Raw genomic sequence first — 20,800 nt, 5'->3', positions numbered from 1 at the left:
TGTTGCTGTTTACTAATGAGAGTGTTTCCAGGAAACTGCTTGCATATTACAGGCAACACTCATTCCAGAGGAGATCTTAAAAGCAGTAAAAATCAGATATGTGACATGATGGAGCACTTGGATATAGCCATACCAAAGGAGTGAGAATTATGAGTTAAATGAGTGAGATTTATGATTCTGTTGATGTGTCTTATCTCTTTTGTTTGTTTGTTTGTTCAGTGTATATTTTCATACCTCCAGATAGTAATATTGAATTAATAAGTGAAATTCTTGGCAGCGGACTTGGCCCAGTGGTTAGGGCATCCATCTACCACATGGGAGGTCCACGGTTCAAATCCCAGGCCTCCTTGACCTGTGTGGAGCTGGCCCATGCGCAGTGCTGATGCGCGCAAGGAGTGTCCTGCCACGCAGGTGTGTCCCCCGGATAGGGGAGCCCCACATGCAAGGCGTGTGCCCCATAAGGAGAGCCGCCCAGCGTGAAAGAAAGTGCAGCCTGTCCAGGAATGGCACTGCACACACAAGAGAGCTGACACAAGATGACGCAACAAAAAGAAACACAGATTCCCATGCTGCTGATGGCAACAGAAGTGGACAAAGAAGACACAGCAAATAGACACAGAGAACAGACAACCGGGGTGGGAGGGGAGAGAAATAAATAAATAAATAAATCTTTAAAAAAAAATAGGTGAAATTCTTAAAAGAGCTCTCAAAATTTTGCTAAAAATTAATAGGTGCTTATATAGGTAAATGAGTACTCCTGAAGACCAAATTGGAGAGCCAAACAGGATAAAAAGTCACATAAAATCTGAATAAAGAAACTATTTAAAGGACAGAAAGCAAAAAGTTTATATTGAATTTTTCCATAATCTTTCTATAGTTTATCCTATCCCCAAGTCTTCTTCTAATCTTGCCTGAATTCCAGTAAAACCATTTGCAGAAATTAAGGGAATGGGATGGGTGTGGAAGCATAGGGGAGATGTGAGTTTAGCCTAGAACTCTCTCAGTAGGCCCAGAAATTCAAATAACAGGGACAGAGGGATATTACAGAATAAACCTTGTTTTGCATAGTCTGTCCTATAATTTCCCAATTAAATTTTAACAGCTTTTGTGATGACAGTAATAATCCAATGGCCAAATTTCAGTAAGTAAAGAAAAAGTTCTTGAAAGCTACAAAGGATTTTTTTTGAATTATGATTAAAACAAATTAAACAATTATAATGGATTCTAGAACCTGGCTGTCAGTATGCCTTTAAGGTTATTCACAATTTTAGAATTTTATTAAAGAAAAAAGAGGTTCCTTCCTGTTGGAGGAAGGAAGATAAAAGAGCATTTCTTCCATAAACTATAATTGTTCCTATTTTATTTAGCTTGGGTATAATCTCCCTAGGCTTATAGCATACTTATAAAATAAATTAGCATTATATATATTAAATCTTTAAGATGATGAAAATTTTAAGTTTTGGCTAACAAAATTATTACAAATCTCTTTTTTAAACAACTTGTTTATCCTAAATTGAAATGAATAGTTTTTTTTTTCCTTCACAGAACAGAATGAGGGATATGAGACTTAAATGGATATAGAAAGAAGTAAAAGGTTTGTGGAAGTGAATTCATCATCAATGTTGACTAAAATTTGAAAAATTTGCTTAAGGGAATGTGCTTTGTCCTAAGATAAGAGGGCTGGTTTTCATAAAATCAGGGTGGAAATAAATAAACAAGGCATGAATGAATACAGAAAGTTGTAGAAGGTATTTATTTTTTAATTAATTTATTTTGTTTTTAAAGAAACTTTAGATTACATTAGAGTTACATAAAAAATATAAGGGATTCCCATATGCCCTACTCCCTCCCCTTCACACACTTTCCCACATTAACAACATCCTTCATTAGTGTGATACATTTGTTGTAACTGATGAACCCATATTGAAGCATTGTTATTAAGCATGGACTACAGTTTACATTATAGTTTATACCCTGTCACATACAATTTTGTAAGTCATGACAAAATATACCATGGCCTATATTAATCACTGTGATGTCATGCAGGACAAATCCAATGTCCTGAAAATGTCCCCATATTATACCTGATCTTCCCTCTCCCATCCCTTAGAAACTCTGGTGGCCACTGCCCTTACATCAGTGGTAAGAATTCTTCCATTGCTAGAATAATAATAATTCTAAGTAGAATAACAAGTCTATTTCAGTCCATTGTTCATTCTCCAATCTTGAAAATTCCAGGGTGGTGATACCCACTCTGCTTCTAATTGAGAGGGAGCTTACATTCCATGGGGTAAATGGATGGAGTTGTCTTGCTTGCAGTTGCAGACTCTTTATTCCTTGGGATTGGCATTGTCCATCATGTATTTTTTTTTTAATTTTTTTATTTTTTATTGACTTTGTAATAATATTACATTAAAAATATATATGTGAGGTCCCATTCAACCCCACCCCCCCACCCCCCCTCCTCCCCCCCCCCCCCAACAACACTCGTTCCCATCATCATGACACATCCATTGGATTTGGTAAGTACATCTTTGGGCACCTCTGCACCTCATATACATTGGTTCACATCATGGCCCATACTCTCCTCTATTCCATCAAGTGGGCCCTGTGAGGATTTACAATGTCCGGTGATTACCTCTGAAGCACCATCCAGGGCAGCTCCATGTCCCGAAGACGCCTCCACCTCTCATCTCTTCCTGCCTTTCCCCATACCCTTTGTCCATTATGTCCACTTTTCCCAATCCAATGCCACCTCTTCTATGTGGACATTGGATTGGTTGTGTCCATTGCACCTCTATGTCAAGAGGAGGGTCAGATTCCACCTGGATGCTGGATGCAATCCTCCCATTTTCAGTTGTAATCACTCTAGGCTCCATGGTGTGGTGGTTGTCCTTCTTCAACTCCATCTTAGCTGAGTGTGGTAAGTCCATTAAATCAGATTGTAGGTGCTGGAGTCTGTTGAGGCTCAGGATCTGGCTATCACATTGTCAGTCCAGAGATTCAAATCCCCTAAATATATCTTAAACCTCAACATTAACTGCACCTCCAGCACATTAGCATGAAAGTCTTATGAAGGGAGATCCCATCTGAGTCCAGATTCATCACACATAAACACCATTTCCAAAGAGGGGCCATCTGCCCTGGTAGTTAACCCCATCGGCCATGACCATAACTCCCATGGGTCTCTTTAGCCCTCAAAGGAACCAATATCTGGGGGTTGTATCTGCTTTATCTGTCTCTCTGACTCTGCTCAGTTGTGCATGAGGGCAAACCTTCTGCCAGCCTCCAGACTCTTTTTTAGAAACTCGTAGCCATATAAACTCATTTCTCCTTTCCATTTCCCCCTTACTTTAGGTCAAACAGCATTTTAAAGTCATGGTATTTTATGTAGACATGGATATGCTGCTTTTCCGCATTGAATCTTCCGTATAAGGTCATTTTCCAGTTGCATCATCAGTTGGTAGTTGATAGTGGTCCCTCGTTGCCAGGGAGGCTCATCCCCGGGTGTCATGTCCCGCGCTGGGGGGAAGGCATTGCATTTACATGCTGAGTTTGGCTTCGAGACTGGCCACATTTGAGTAACATGAAGGCTAACAGAAGGAAATTCCCAGGCACAAAGTTGCTCTAGGCCTTGTTCTTATTTTGGGTTTATCAGCTCACAAGCATAGTCATTAGCATCTGGGGCTCACTGTTGAACCCTCACTCCCTCCCGGTCCCCACCACTGTACCTGGGAGACTGTCGCTGCTCCCCTAGGGACCACGACAGAGCACCACTGGCCAGGAACCCAGTACCCCCCCTACTGTGGTTTTTAATTGTTGCCACTATGAGTATATCCAAACATTACCATGCACCCTGGACATATGTTCTGTACAGCTCCCTGTCAGTCATATATCACCTGTCATTGGTATCCCATACCAGTATCCCTCTATTGCCATTGTTGAAACACTCTGTGATCCAGAACTCCCCGAAATTTGAAGCCCAATATAATGTCATGGTCCCTTACTAGGGAATGGCATATAGCGATGAGTTTAAAGGATAGATAAAGAACTTGGATAAAGTTAGATAAAGAACTTAGATAAAGAATGTTGACTTGAAAAAATTCCACATCCTGTTTTTTTCTTTCCCCCCCCCCCCCCCCCTAATTATTCAGCTTTTCTTCACAGGAGTCCTAGACCACAGCAATGTATATATATAATATACAGCACTCCCACACATCCACCAGAAAACCTTTTCCCTTCCACAGTGATACTCTTACGCCCTATTCATATCATATTTACTTAAAGTGATGTACAGAGTCTGAGACATTAGCTTTCTAACAAGGTGACATCTGTGCTTACATTATGGTGCATACTTTAGGATACACAGTTCTTCACATTTTTAGTTATCCTATGTTTTACATTATGGTTTACATTATCAGTCTGTCATCTCCTATATGTTATGGTGTAATATTACATGTTTTATATCCATCTTTGTGTACTCTCAAGAAACTCCTCTCTTACCCCCCATTTACTTTGGTTCCACACATTTAACGTCCATTTTCCCTTCCACCTTGGTGCCCTCAGTGATAGCCAACCTCCGTTTCCTGAGGAGCCACTTCCAGAGATAGATGGAATAGTGTTCAGGGCCTAACTTGCTCAACTGCCCCAATGCCCTGGGAGCCACCCTTTCTCTCGAGGGATACAGTTCCCTCTATTGGATGGCATTAGTCCTCCCCAGGATGTGGGTCCACCCCCACTCTCACTACTTGGGTTTCTACCCCATGGTGTCACCCACTCTGGCAGAATGAGCATTTAGACATTCCCCAGGAGCCCGTCCTGCATCAGACCCTCCCCTCCGAGCATTCTAAACAGGTAACCCTCTTTATTATATTTTGATATGATTTTCTCGGCATTTTACTCTCCACCAACACCTGACCCTCTCCTGGTTCGTATGCTACCCCTCCCTCCCCCCACTTTTGGGCAACGTTACCCATCCGTCCCTCCCCAGCCACCCTCAAACCCGCAAAGCCCCAAGCAAAGGCAACCCCTTGCCCCCCTTTTATCTCTTCTTTGTGTTCATACTTACCACCATCTCGTCTTAAATTCCACCCCTGCAGACATCGGCTCATATCCTTCCTCCACCCTCCGATTTCCTGCAAGCCTATCGTTCAGTCTCTTGCTATCTAGGGCAGCTTGTTTATTTCATATCATTGAGGTCATGTAGTATTTGTCCTTCAATGTCTGGGTTGCTTCACTCAACATAAGGTTCTCAAGATTCATCCATGTTATCACATGTGTTTGTAGTGTGTTTGTTCTTACAGCCGAGTAGTATTCCATTGTGTGTATATACCACATTTTATTGATCCACTCGTCTGTTGATGGGCATTTGGGTTGATTCCAACTTTTGGCAATAGTGAACAATGCTGCTATGAACATTGGTGTACATATATTGGTTTGTGTTCTTGTTTTCAGTTCTGCTGGGTATATTCCCAGCAGTGGTATTGCTGGGTCATTGTCCATCATGTATTGACAGGAGGTTCACCTGGGGCATACCTATAAGGCATATGAATGTGTTCAAGTGTTCATGAGGTTTTGTCACGGTGGATGGAGATTCACACAATAAGCAAAAGAATATTGAGTTCTTGTCGTGGGTTGCTCTGCCATATTCTCTAATAGGACAGCAAGAATCCTGAGTACAGGGGCAGTGACTAGTGAAGGATGAATCATTGATGGGCCTGAATAGTGATGACTGTACTTACAAGCCTTAACTTTTGAAATTAAAACTTAGTCTAGTATTATAGGTTGCCTAAGAGTTACCTCCAGAAAGCCTCCTTGCTGCTCAAATGTGGCCTCTCTCTAAGCCAAACTCAGCATATAAATGCATTACTTTCACCCCAGAGTGGGACATAACTCCTGGGGATGAGCCTCCCTGGCACAGAAGGATTACTACCAACCAATAGCTAGCAATGCAGCTGGAAAAAAACCTTGACCTAAAGTGGGAACGGGTAAAGACAAATGAGTTTATATGGCTAAGAGACTTCAGAGTGAATAGGAAAGTTATTCCAGAGGTTACGCTTATGAACATCTCAGCAGAAGCTCACTGGTTGCCAAAGTAAATATTGCCTCAAAAAGTGAGACTCCTCAGGGCTCTGGAAATATCCAGAAACTATAAGCTGGGCAGACAGCTCAAGAATTTAGTACCCTATCAGTGGGCCTTACTTTGGAATTTATGCAACCCAGGATAGCAGAGACTTATTTAAAGGTTCTCTACACATGGCTCTTCTGCCATGTTTGAACCTATAATTAACACTATACATGATAAATATATGTATTTATACTTTTTAATATAAATGTTTAAATTTATATTAAGATTTAAGTTTCGAACCCAGATACTTAAATCTTTGGTCCATCCATGTGCCAGTTGTAGAAGATATTTAGAAGGTACCATTAAGTAAGGGAGTGTGTTCTGTAAAGGTGAAATTTGTCTTGAGGTGAAGTAACTATAGTCTATGTGGATATGGATAGTTACGGGAAGTCTGTAAAGGCATTTTCTAAACTGAAATATTAGTTCCAGGAAGCCATTAGTAAAAAGAAACCTGAACTGATATTAATAAGATAAGTCATTTCATAACAGGCAAACCTGTCAGGGGCCACCTCAATCTGCATATTAAAGTGGTGGTAAGGGGGAAATCATCTTGATTCCATTGGGAATCTTAGATTTTCATAAAATAATGGAGAAAGTAGTTTTTCCTATACTGCTTAAGTAAAATACCTGTTAATTAACATAACCATGGTAAAGGAATAGAAGTAAAAAGTAAGTACTAAAAAGAGTTAAGTCCATATAATATGTTATAAACTGCATTGGAAGTATTTAGAAAGTCTACAGAAAATTAAGAGATAGGGATGCCCAATGGATAGGGCATCCGCCTACCACATGGAACGTCCAAGGTTCAAACCCAGGGCCTCCTGACCCATGTGATGAGCTAGCCCATGAGCAGTGCTGATGTGCGCAAGGAGTGACGCCCCATGCACGGAGTGTGCCTCATAAGGAGAGCCACCCAGCACAAATAAAGTGCAGCCTGCCCAGGAATGGCGCTGCACACACAGAGAGTTGACACAGCAAGACGATGCAACAAAACAAGACACATATTCTGGGTGCCGCTAACAAGAATACAAGCGGGCACAGAAGAGCACATAGCGAATAGACACATAGAGCAGGCAACGGGGGGGGGGGGGAAGGGGAGAGAAATAAATAAATAATAAATAAAATCTAAAAAAAAAAGAAAGAAAATTAAGAGATAGACTTCAGTTTTGTCAAATTCTCTTGTGCATTCAAACAAGACCCCAGTATCCTTCATGGTATCTCTCCCTTTGAGTTATTGCCTAGGTTGCTCACTATAACCCCTAAAATAATGAAGGGATCTACCACATCTCTGGACATGGTTTCTGAAGTGGGTTGAAAGTATGTTGCAGTTTCAGATTCCTGCTGGAGCTGGTAATGGCTCATTATAGCCAGATTTACATGGACATTGCCACCAGACTGACTCTGTTTCATAGTACCAAAGGATGGTATCCACCAGGATCTAAAATCCTGGGACTTCCCTCCAAGGGCCAATGATGCTGCAGCATGCTGGCTGTGTGAAGGATGTACCAAGTGGAGCAATAATTACAGGGCTAATGTGAGTTGAATCTAAACAGACACAATTGGCATTATGGCCTGTTCTCATGGAGAGACAACACATATGGTATTGCAAACCTGGAGCTTAGTTCAAAGAGTGACTTGTGCATTGATTGTTATTAAATGTTGTATGTATTTAACTAATGAATAAATAATGTCTCTTCTATTCTAGATCTTATGCAGAAGGATATTAAACATGTTAAAAGTCTTTGTAAACTTAATTCATTTTCTAAATAATTAATGAATGTGCTTATAAGATAAAAGAATGGCTCTCTAGTTATTGTCTATATTTTGCTTGCCTATATTGTCTTTGTGACTTTATGTCTAGAACAGTGCCTAGATACTTGTACCTCTCTGTATTAGTCAGCCAAAGGGGTGCTTTGCAAAATACCAGAAATCAGTTAGTTTTGATAAAGAGTATTTATTTGGGGTAGAATCTTACAGATACCAGCCCATAAAGCATGTTACTTCCCTCGCCAAAGTCTATTTTCATGTGTTGGAGCAAGATGGCTGCCGATGTCTGTGAGTGTTCAGGCTTCCTGGGTTCCTCCCTTCCAGGATCTTGCTTCTCTCTGGGTTCAGGATTGCTTTCTTCCCAGGGCCTGCTTCTTCCTGGGCTCTCTTCCTGGGACTTGTTTCTCTTTCCTCTGTGTGCTTACTTCCTGGGGCTCCACCTTAAGGCTTCAGCATCAAACTCCAACATCAAAAACCCTTCTACTCTGTCCTTTGCCATGCCTTTTATCAGTGCCCTTGGTGGGTGGGGACTCAACACCCTACTCACATGGCCCAGTCAAATCCCTAATCATAATTTAATCATGCCCAGGTACAGAAGAGTTTACAAATACAATCCATATCTATTTTTGTAATTCATAACTATACCAAACTGCTACACTCTCCTAGCTATCTTAGGCATAACCACTGCTGTGGGAACTGGGAGTGGCAGTTTACTAGCCAACATTTGAAACTTACAAGACCATGCCCATCAGCTTCAGGAGGATGTAGCCTCTGGAAGCGCCTGACCATTCTCATTCCCATGGTCCAGTATGCCATGGCTGGTCCCCTTTTGGAGGCTGCTTACCACATTTTCTTGATCCTTTTAGTAAGACCACATATCTTCAAAATTCTAACTTCACTTCTTTTAGTATAAGTGCCTTCCAGCACAAAGTATTTGTCATGGAGGAATTTCATCAAGTTCCAACCAAGGTGCCAGATATGCCTTCCCTCAACTTCAATAGAAGAGCCAGAGTTTCACACCAGGTCAGGCAGGTTCTACTGCCCTTAACAATCAGGAAGCAATACAGAGGAATAACTATCACCATTCAGCATTCCCTTAAGAATAAGGATGTGAACTCTCTGAGGCAGGTTAGTATAGGAAACAGGGAAGGGAGCTGGTCAGAATAAAGCCCACCAAAGACCGTGGCCAAGAGGTCCAGTTTGAAATTCCTGGAATGCTTTGTTACCCATCGAAAAATTTGGACCAAGACCTCATTTAAGACTGAAATCCAGCTGCCATCTTTCAATGAGACTTGTAATTATATGTTTTCCCTTGTTAGGAAGCAGGTGAATAAACCCAGGCCTTTATTAGGATATGTTGTATATAATGGCTTAGGATGGTTAACAGCTGAGTTTGTCACCCTAGATCACATTACTCATCCCATGGAATGACAAGAGGAGATCCAGGATGTGGGGTGGTTAACCCCCGAGTTATGTAATTTTACTATCAAGGCTAAATACAGAGCAAAGTACACCCCCTGGTGGTTCTACCCATTGGCCATTTTTGTGCTAGGTGGAACTGCAATTGTCACTGAAATACACACAATGGCTTTAGCTGTTGTCTTATACTGTTTCTGTGGAATGTGGATGCAGTGCTTATCCTATGGTCAATGTAGGCTGCTACGTGGAGGTGGATTGTGGGGACCCAGGCCCCCTCCCCAAGTCCTCAGCACATACAACCTATGTGACCTAGACATAAGTTAAAGGTTAACAATCCTCCCTGGAGGGGAGAGAATACACAGATGGTATCATAAACTATAATATTCCCAAAGCAGTAAATGTCTCTGGTAAACATCCTTCTTATGAGCATAATGAAAACATCACCAACCCCATATGTACGCTTCATGTGACCCTGGCAGAAACTCTATTCTCACACCCCATAGAATGTCTTTGTTTTAAAACCCCTTGTATAACACCCCTCATTTTCTCATCTCTTTGCTGAGAGCTAATTTCATTCATTCTTTGACCGGCAGCCATCAGATTCTCTCCTGTCTTTAAGTCCCAATAAAGTTTACACCTGACTAAAATCTAGGTGTTCTTTGGTATGCCCTTTAGGAGCTGGATTGTAACAGAAAGTCAGTAAAAAATACTACAAATATCATCTCTCCATCTGTGGCTAATACTTTCATTGTTTTATGCTGTTTTATTTAGTGCACATAAAGTAATAACAGGAATACCCATGGACCCACCATGCAGCTTTAACCCTTCTGTGATATGGCTTGTACTTTTTAAATTTTGTGTCTTATCTTTAAAAAATCACTACTCAGAAGACATAAAGATATTTTCCTATGTTTTCTTGTAGAAATTTTACAGTTTTCCTTTCACATATAACTTTTTAATTTATCTAGTATGATGTTAGGTAAGAATCTAATTATATCTTTCCATATGGATTAAGAATTGTCCTGGCACCATTTATTGAATAGTTCCTCCTTTTCCCTTTGATTTTTATAACAGCTCTATCATATAGCAAGTTTCTATAAATGTGAGGATCTGTTTCTGGGTTCTCTATTCTTTACCAGCAACAGGGTCATTCAAAGAGGAAAGCTTTATTCTAACCCTTACAAATCATTAACTGAATTTTTTCTAGAGAAGAAGTGTAAAATACAAGAAATTTTACCACTACATCTTTGAAAAAGATTGAGAAATGAACTAAAAAAAAAAATCAGGAAGCAGACTTGATCCAATGGATGGGGCGTCTGCCTACTGCACGGGAGGTCCATGGTTCAAATCCTAGGCCTCCTTGACCCGTGTGGAGCTGGCCAATGTGCAGTGCTGATGCGTGCAAGGAGTGCCCTGCCACGTAGGGGTGTCCCCCGCATAGGGGAGCCCGACGCTCAGGGAGTGCACCCCGTGGGGAGAGCCACCCAGTGCGAAAGAAAGTGCAGCCTGCCCAGGAATGGCCCCACCCACAAGGAGAACTGACACAACAAGATGACGCAATGGAAGGAAACACAGAGTCCCGGTGCCACTGATAAGGATAGAAGTGGTCACAGAGGAACATACAGCGAATGTGGACACAGAGAGCAGACAACTGGGGGTGGGAAGAGGAGAGAAATTTAAAAAAAAAACATATCAGTCTTCACCAATAAAGCAGCAAAAACTTAGTACAGAACTCTTGAGTGGTTCCCTAAGAAATACTTCATATTCTTCAGGTTAAAACAGTCAGCCAAGATTTTCTCTTTTCCCCTTGCCTCTGGGGTGGTAGTCACTGAGGTGAGCCATTGTTCTTGGCAGTGGAATGCTTTGAGAAAGAGGGGGAGAGCCAGAGGTAGAAACCATCATGCACTTGCAGGTGCACCCTCTCCCCTGTAATTCACTGCTCACCTCCTTCTGATTCATCTGTATGGTTAGTCTTTTTTCCCACATGTCGTCCTCATACGTGATACCACATCCCAGGGACCAACTGGTGTGATCGTAGAACATAGCATTTTGGGAACCAAATCACTTTTGCTTGAATCTGGGTCTCTCACTTGCTAAATGTAGGACTTTGATTGTATTGTTTAACCTCTCTATGCCAGTTTCCTCACTGATAAAATACAGTTACTATGTACCAGGCACTTTCTGTGAGGTAAAGATTAGCATTATCTTCATTTTACTAAGGAACCGAGGCTCAAGATTTCACAGATGGAAGAGCCAGGATTTAGAAAAGATTTGATATATTACAAAATCCTACCCTAATTTTCATACTTTTATACTTCAAAGAGGAATTTAATTTTTTTTTAATTTTTTTTTATTGACTTTGTAATAATATTACATTAAAAATATATATGTGAGGTCCCATTCAACCCCATCCCCCCACCCCCCCTCTCCCCCCCCCAACAACGCTCGTTCCCATCATCATGACACATCCATTGGATTTGGTAAGTACATCTTTGGGCACCTCTGCACCTCATATACATTGGTTCACATCATAGCCCATACTCTCCTCCATTCCATCCAGTGGGCCCTGTGAGGATTTACAATGTCCGGTGATTGCCTCTGAAGTACCATCCAGGGCAGCTCCATGTCCCAAAGACGCCTCCACCTCTCATCTCTTCCTGCCTTTCCCCATACCCTTCGTCCACTATGTCCACTTTTCCCATTCCAATGCCACCTCTTCTATGTGGACATTGGATTGGTTGTGTCCATTGCACCTCTATGTCAAGAGGAGGGTCAGATTCCACCTGGATGCTGGATGCAATCCTCCCATTTTCAGTTGTAATCACTCTAGGCTCCATGGTGTGGTGGTTGTCCTTCTTCAACTCCATCTTAGCTGAGTGTGGTAAGTCCAATAAATCAGATTGTAGGTGCTGGAGTCTGTTGAGGCTCAGGATCTGGCTATCACATTGTCAGTCCAGAGATTCAAATCCCCTAAATATATCTTAAACCCCAACATTAACTGCACCTCCAGCACATTGGCATGAAGGTCTTATGAAGGGAGATCCCATCTGAGTCCAGATTCATCACACATAAACACCATAGAGGAATTTAATTTAATCACTATTATGCTGTTGTGTTGGAAAAGATACCCCTAAATGACTCTGATCCCAAGTTTTTTTATTTCACCAATTGCTGCTGTTTCTGGAATGATTTAGTTTCCCCAAGCATAGACTCTTGCCTGGTTTGGAATGGCCAGTACACTTGCACTGCTCTACAGAACCCAGCTGTTTAAGATTTTAGGACACTTCTATTTCCCAGGGCATCTCCCCACACAAAGTCTTTATTTCACTTTTCCTCAGCCCCCTAGCCTCCTCCGCTTCTTTTCTTTTGACATGATGTGTATACCTAGAAAATTTTCTCACAGGGTGCGAGATACTAAATTAAGGGGCTTAACTCAACTCAAAGTAAATTGGCTACCAGCATTTCTAGCTTAAGGGACTTTTTTAATAGTGTTCTGCTGCTGACTTGGAGAAGCAGAGGGGGTTCCAGTGCTAAAAGGGTGCCTGGCTTTGGCTCCAGGGCCAGGCTCCACCCACTGCCAAATGACTACCAGTGACCAGTAAGATTATGCTATCACAACTTTAGGCCAAATCACAAATGAGACAAATCACATTCTTCCAGAATGACATTTCTTTTTCATTTTAAACAAAGTGATCTAAACATTTGCCCTATTACCACTCTTGTGTTGTTGTTTACTTTTGTTTTGCTCTACATAATATTATTACTTTATTTAGTTACCACTCATAGTTTGTCTTTTTAATTATATGGTACTGAAAAAGTGTAATTTTTTAATCACTGTTATCATTTAGTTAGTTAGTTCTCACACCCAACCCAAATAAATCTGTTGAAGTGACTGGTCTGTGTTCAGAACTTAGCTGAGTTGGTGGTTGAATTTGCCTGTGGTCTAACTCATGCATTGCAGTTCAAGGATGCACATTTACCAGAGTGCCAGGTGATAGCTGTACTTGCTATGAAATAATATTTTGCATTTTTATATCTTATAAGGGTGTAATAGTTTCTGTTTATTCCAAGTATATAACAACTCATCTTATGTTCCCTGGATTCTGCACACTAGAAGATAATGTCTCAGCCTTAAAAGATGAATAAAAGACAGTTTCTAGTTTATTGTGATTGAAAGGAGAACAAGTCTACAAAATAGGAAAATACATATGAAATTTTAGTAAGAGGCTTACAGTCTGGGGAACCCTGGCACATATGAGGCTCTAGTTTACTTTCAGTGGAGGTGCCTTTAAAAGGCACTTTCCCAAAACAACAGTGTAAAAGGATGGTATCTGACTACAGGCAATAGTAGAAAGATCTTGACTTAGGAATCAATCCCTGCTCATCACTTGCTATCTATATGACACTGAGCAAATTACCAAATTCAGTTTCTTCACCTGTAAAATGGAACCTATATCCCCTAATTTTGCAAGATTATTGTAAAGAATAGAAATAAATAAATTTTTAAAATATGCTTTATGAAGTTGTTGCTTTTGCTGTTTTGTAAGAATTGAAGCTGAGACTAGAGAGAACAAAGAGGGAGTATTGCACAGGCCTGGGACTGGGAAGTGACCCCAGGGGTTAATTAGCAAGAGGTCCACAAGGCTACACTGCATGTTTGCCCTTCTATCTAGTTTGGAAACCTGACCCGGGCTCACCTCTTAGTCCCAGAAGCTGGCTTGTTCTTTCCAGGTAGAGCTGACTCCCCAGACGTTCACCCTTAAGAAGTAGGTACCAGGCATTTCTTTCCATTCTTTAATCCACTGTGTCCACTGAGGCTTAGCTGCTGCTGTGACAACTGCATCTGCACATGCTGTCTCTTGTAGCTTTTTTACTACTTGAAATTATATTCTAAATGTATGGGTTTACTTCATCATTATTTGCCTCCAACATTAAAAAGACAAGCTCCATAAGAGAAGGCATTTTTTTCTCTTTTACTACTGTTTTCTCAATATCTATAACAGGGGGTGGAAGATAGAGTGAATTCAATAAACACTTGTAAAATGAATAAATGAATTAAATAATGCACTCTGTGCAGCTGAACATAAAACTCAGTTCTGATTCAGTAACCATTAAATAATTCCTTCATACAAAAATACCACCGGGCAATGTTGATTTTGCAGAAGATTCTGTAAGAGAAATAGAGAAAGAATTTGTATTGGCACTCTTCATTTAAGTTGCCCAATCTTGTTCATAACAAAGAATACAAATTAAAACTACACCAAGACAACCAGCAAAATGGTAGCAGAGTAAGGAACTCCTAGAGTTAGCTCCTGCTACAGAGAAGTTAGTAATCACCCAGAACAATCCAAAGCACATGTTTGGGGGCTCCAGGAGACCAGAAGAGCATCCTGCAACATCCTTGAAAGAATGGAAGGAGGAAACTGCTCATCTGCAGAGAAGATTCATAAGTAGAGCACTCCACGTCACAGAGGCCAGTGCCCATCCTCCACTAGAGTCGCAAGCCACTACGGAAGCTGTTCCACAGCTGGAATTAGAGGCCCCCTCAGGGGTTATTCTGAGGCTGGAGTTGGAAACTCCAATTCCCAAAAACAGAGGAAGTAGAGAAAGTTGGCCACTGGCTTCAGCTACTGATTAGTAAACTCAGCTGACTAAAGTATAACCCTAAGAACAGCTAGTGTTTGAACCTATCCAAGTCAAAAAGAGGCCCATAGCTGCCATTTTTACTCCACCCCCAGCAGGAGTAGAAGCCAGGCTGACTGAAAATACAGTGACTGTGGAAACCTGTTTCTTTCACACAGACTGGTTTGCAGTTATAGTCTAGGCTTCAGCCCCAACTCTAGCAAGGAAGAAGCAGGCAGGCCCTGCACTAGCCTATCCAGGTAACTGCAGGTACATTAGACTGGCACAGACTGAATAATTGTAAGTCTACCTGGGCAACTGCAGTCATCTTAGACCCACACTGCAGAGATTGCTGCCCATATCTGCAATTCCATTCCCACCCCAGGCAGAGGAGAAAAGGGTATGAGTCTTCATTAGTCTCTCCATGTAACTACAGTCTAGGACTACAAGACTTGGATTATTCCACACAGCTGTGGCTTTGTCCCTACCCTTGGCAAAGGAGAAAGTTGGGAGAAGTTTCATTGGTCCCTGTGGCAATTAGGACAGCTTGAGCCTCCACAGCTTACAGCAACAACTACATCTTTGGCTCCCATTATACAATCAGCAAGGGAGAAAGGGGAGGAAGCCCTAACCTAAAGAGAAAACCTACACCCAGAATAAATACTCCAGTAAGCTAGATGCCAAGACACCAACAAATGATTACTATCCACACCAAAAAACAGGAAGATATGGCCCAATTAAAGGAACAAGATAAGCTTCCAGATAACATAAAGGAGTTGAAACAACTATTCAAAGATATTCAAACAAATCTCCTTAATAAGTTCCATGAGATGGCTAAAGAGATTAAGAATGTTAAGACATTTGATGAGCATTAAGAAGAATTTGAAAGCATACATAGAAAAATAGTAGCTCTTGTGGGAATGAAAGTCACAATAAATGGAATTAAAAATATAAGTAGTCATATAATAGCAGATTTGAGAAGGCAGAAGAAAGCACTGGTGAGCTTGAAGAAATGGCCTCTGAAAGTGAACATACATAAGGACAGATGAAGAAAAGAATGGAAAAATTGAACAAGATCTCAGAGAACTAAATGATAGCAAGAGACATGCAAACATGCATGTCATGGGTGTCCCAGAAGGAGAAGGGAAAGGAGGCAGAGGGAATATTTGAAGAAATAATGATAGGAAATTTCCCAACCCTATTAAAGGACATAGATATCCATGTCCAAGAAGCACAATATACTCCCATCTGAAAAAATCTGAATAGACCAACTCTGAGACACATAGTAATCAGAATGTCAAATGCCAAAGACAAAAAGAGAATTCTGAGAGCAGCAAGAGAAAAGCAATGCATAACATATAAGGGATACCCAATAAGATTAAGTACTGATTTCTCACTAGAAACCATAGAGGCAAGAAAACACTGGTATTATATATTTAAGATATTGCAAGAGAAAAACTTCCAGCCAACTATCTTGTATCCAGCAAGATTGCCTTTCAAAAATGAGGGTGAGTTTAAAATATTCACAGATAAACAGAAACTGAGAGAGTTTATAGCAAAGAGACTGGCTTTGTAAGAAATACTAAAGGGTGTGCTATAGCCTGAAAGAAAAGACAGGAGAAAGAGACCTGGAAGAGAGTCTAGAAATGAAGATTATATCAATAAAAGTAACTAAAGGTGTCAAAGGAGTGGTGAAAATAAAATATGACAAATAAAATCCATATATTCAGGAATAAACTTAACCAACAATGTAATGCACTTGTATTCAGAAAACTACAATTCATTGTTAAAAGAAATCAAAAAAGGTCTAAATAATTGGAAGAACATTCCATGCTCACGAATTGGAAGACTAAATATCATTAAGATGTCAATTCTACTCAAATTGCTATACAGACTCAATGCAATCTTGATTAAAAAAATTCCACCAGCATTTTTTTAAATAAATGGAAAATATAATTATCAAATTTATTTAGAAGGATAAGTGTCCCAAATAGCCCAAAACATCTTAAAAAGGAAAAGCGAAGTTGGAAGACTCTCATTTCCAGACTTTAAATATATTACCTAGCTACAGTGGTAAAAAAACATCATGGTACTGGCATAAAGACAGATACATAGACCAATAGAACCAAACTGATGGTTCAGAAACAGACCCTCACAGCTGCCGTCAAGTGATTTTTGACTAGCCTGTCAAACCCATCCAGCTTGGGCAGAACAGTCCATTCAACAAATGGTGCTGAGAGAACTGGATGTCCATAGCCAAAAGAAGGAAAGAGGACCCCTATCTCACACCCTATACTAAAGTTAACTCAAAATGAATCAGAAACCTAAATACAAAAGCAAGAACCATAAAGCTGCTAGAAGAAAATGTAGGAAAATATCTTCAAGCCCTAGTGGTAGGTAGTGGATTCTTAATGGACATAAGAGGACTGAGATGGACTGCTGATGTTTAATGCATGCAGAAGTTTTAATTAGCTTTACTATAAAAGTGCAGAAATATACAGAGTTGATGGTTACACATTATAGTAAGTAACAGGTAGTTTATAAATGGGGATGTTGATGAAAATAGTAGTCTAGGGATGTAAATGCCAATTGACAGAATGCTAGAGAATAATCTAGGAACTGAAAAGTACAGTAAACCCAGAGGTGAATGAGAATTGTGGTTGATGGTGAAGAGGCAAGAGTGTCCTTTGTAAGCTAGAGGAAATGTACATCACTATTGCAGGGTGGTAGAAATGGGGAGAAGCATGGGAAAAATACTACTGGAGTGACCTATGGATTGTAGTTAACAGCAATAGTGTAATATTTTTGAATCTATGCTAAAGATATACTGTGTTGATAATGGCGGAGTATGGAAAATGTGTGCGAAATGTATGCTATGGATCTGGTAATAATCAGATGATAATATCTCGTAATCTGTAACAAATGTTCCACCACAGTTCGGTGTGTTGATAGAGGGGTGATGTTTGGGAATTCTGCACAAGTGCATGATTGTTTTGTAAGTTTACAACATCTGTCATAGAGATATATTTTAAAAATAATAATAGGGTGAGTTGGGGGGAAACATACCAATTGTAATATAAGGACTATAATTAGTAGTAAGATTTTGACACTATTCTTTCATAATTTGTAACAAACATCTCATGACAATGCAAGGTGTTGGTGGAGGGTTGATTTATGGGACTCTGTATGACGTTAAGTATGTTTGCTTTGTAAGGTCACAACTTTTACTATATACTTATTGTTAATGTATGTTCATGTATAAATGATATAAAAATAATTATAATAGGAAGGGTTGGGGGAAAATATTTGGTTAGTAGTAGTATTTTGAAGATTAGTCTAGATCATTAGTCTAAAATGTTTAACAGCAATGTAAGGTATTGGTGGTAGGGTGAGGTATGAAAGCCCTGTATGATGCTATGTATGTTTGTTTTGTAAGTTTACAGCTATTACTACACATTTATTGTTTATGTGTGTTCATGTATGAGTGATATACTTCAATAAATTTTTTTTAAAAAACTTGGGAAGTGGATTTGGCTTAAATGATAGAGTGTCTGCCTACCACTTGGGAGGTCCAGGATTCAAACCCAGGGCCTCCTGACCTGTGTGGTGAGCTGGCCCATGCGCAGTGCTGATGTGCACAAGGAGTGTCATACCATGCAGGGGTGTCCCCCGTATAGGGGAGCCCCACACGCAAAGAGTGGGCCCCGTAAGGAGAGCAACCCCATGTGAAAAAAAGTGCAGCCTGCCCAGGAGTGGCACAGCACACACGGAGAATTGACGCAGCAAGATGACACAATAAAAAAGACACAGATTCCCGTTGCCACTGACAAGAATACAAGCAGACACAGAAGAACACACAGCAAATGGACACAGAGAGCAGACAGCTGGGTGGGGGGGGAGAGAAATTAATACAAAATTAATCTTTAAAAAAAAAACAACTATACCAAGAGGCATGAGGTATTGGATCCAATGATGAGTGAAGAGGATTTAGGTGGGAGATGGGGTGTTGCCTGGCACGAGATATGGAAGTCCAGGCTGGCTGAGAAAGATATTTATGTAGGAGTTCAGCAAGGTGATATTTGTAATTTACAGGAGAATTGATCGCATAAGTAAATATGTTAAGGATAATGTGAGTCAGGTTTCTCACTATCAGAGCTGGGAGTTACACATTTAGAAATGGAGAAAATGGAAAAAAACTTGTGATATTGGATAAGAATTGGAGGGATAGGTGTCAACTCATAGTTTTTAACAAAACATAAAAATAAATAAATAAATGCAGAAGTAAATAATACATCTGTTCATTAAGAGTGTCTAGGTAAAGTGACACCTCAATAGCACATCTAGCACCCAGATCTTTGCTTCTAAATATTCTGCTTCTCCACTAAAAGACTCCATGAAGAAATGGCTAATTCCATGTTTGGGCATGGAACACACCAGATGAGCTTGAAACATCTCTTTGGCTCAGAAAGCAAGAAAGTGCCCACAAAATGATGGAGAAAAATGATAAAAGAGCTAGCTTGAAGGAGCACCCACTAGGCAAATCTGATGCAATTTGACCATCAAAAGAAATAATGAAAATAATATTATGATCCATTGACTAAAGTAGGTATCCATGAGTCCATACTAATATAAATAAAAGAAACAAATTGACAAATTGTTAATTTAATAAGGAAAGAGATATTTACATTATTTCAATGTACCTTACTAATTATAAAGACTACCTCTACAGTGGAGACCCTTGGCAGTCACCATGTTAATCAAGTGATCAGAGTGAACATCATCAGTAATGGGGCAAATCAAAATACTGCTAAAATGCAATAAGAGCACAGCATCACGTCTGTGATATTTCTGCCAAAATCTATAATCTGAATTAAATTACAAGGAAACTCCAAGCAAATCCAAATTGAGGAATATTTTACAAAATAAGTGGCCTATAATCTGTATAAGTATAGAGATCGTAAAAGCCAAGGAAAGCAAAGGAGCTGTTTTAGATATGAAGGGTTTAAAGAGACATCACAGCTAAATGCAGCCATGATTATGGCATGGATCCCCCTGCTTGGAGAACATAGTGACAACTGGCAAAACATGAATGGAGTCTGAGGAGTAGATGATAGTAATGTATCAATGATACATCTTGATTTTGATGGTTTTATCTTGATTATGTACAATTTCTTGTTTGTAGGAAATATACCTTAAATTATTCAGGAGTAACGGGACATCATGTTGGCAAATTACTCTCAAATGGGTCAGGAAAACAAGTTATTTGTACTTGCAATTTTCCATAAGCTGGAGACTGTTTCAAAAAAATTTTTTAATTGCACTTTAAAAAAAAACTAGACACCAAGATACCCATTTGTCACCTATAAGATTCGTGGAAATGTGAAAGTTTGACAACACACTGTGTTGGCAAGACTGTGGAAAAACAGGCACTTTCAGGTATTGGCAGTATAAGGGTTCAAGGTTTTCAACCTCACAAATGCAAATATCCTTTACCAACAATACTTCTACCAGGAATTTATCCTATATTCATGTTCTAATGCAAAATAAGACAAGTACAAGTTTATTCATTGTAACATTGATGTAAATTCAAAAGATCTGAACAATCCAATGTCCATAAATAGGATGCCTGTTAAATAAAGAATGATACACCTATAAAATGGAATATAGTGTGACAATGAAAAAGAATTAGAAAGGTCTCTATGTACTGAAAGAAAGTATCTCCAAAGTATAATGTATACTATAGTGAAAACATTTCAGGTACTGATCACTGTACATAATGTCCTAAATTTGGTGTGAGAAAGCAGAGGAGGGAAATAAAAAATCTATATTCATGTTTGCATGTATTAGGGTGCATAAGAAAACATT

The 20,800-nt window shown here is 39.9% G+C and overlaps 1 long non-coding RNA gene and 1 pseudogene across 1 annotated transcript in view; both read right to left on the bottom strand.

Moving 5' to 3' along the window:
- Window positions 1-20,800, bottom strand: part of LOC139439826 (nectin-3 pseudogene) — a 61,371-nt pseudogene that overhangs the window by 24,604 nt on the left and 15,967 nt on the right.
- Window positions 5,493-20,800, bottom strand: part of LOC111767100 (uncharacterized) — a 51,410-nt gene continuing 36,102 nt past the window's right edge. Inside the window, exon 3 of the long non-coding RNA XR_002798994.3 lies at window positions 5,493-5,535. This is a non-coding gene — a long non-coding RNA (uncharacterized lncRNA). The remainder of the gene's footprint in view (window positions 5,536-20,800) is intronic.

This window comes from Dasypus novemcinctus, chromosome 2 (assembly GCF_030445035.2).
Source record: "Dasypus novemcinctus isolate mDasNov1 chromosome 2, mDasNov1.1.hap2, whole genome shotgun sequence".
Classification (NCBI taxonomy): Eukaryota; Metazoa; Chordata; class Mammalia; order Cingulata; family Dasypodidae; genus Dasypus; species Dasypus novemcinctus.
This window is presented reverse-complemented; position numbering and strand designations above follow the sequence as displayed.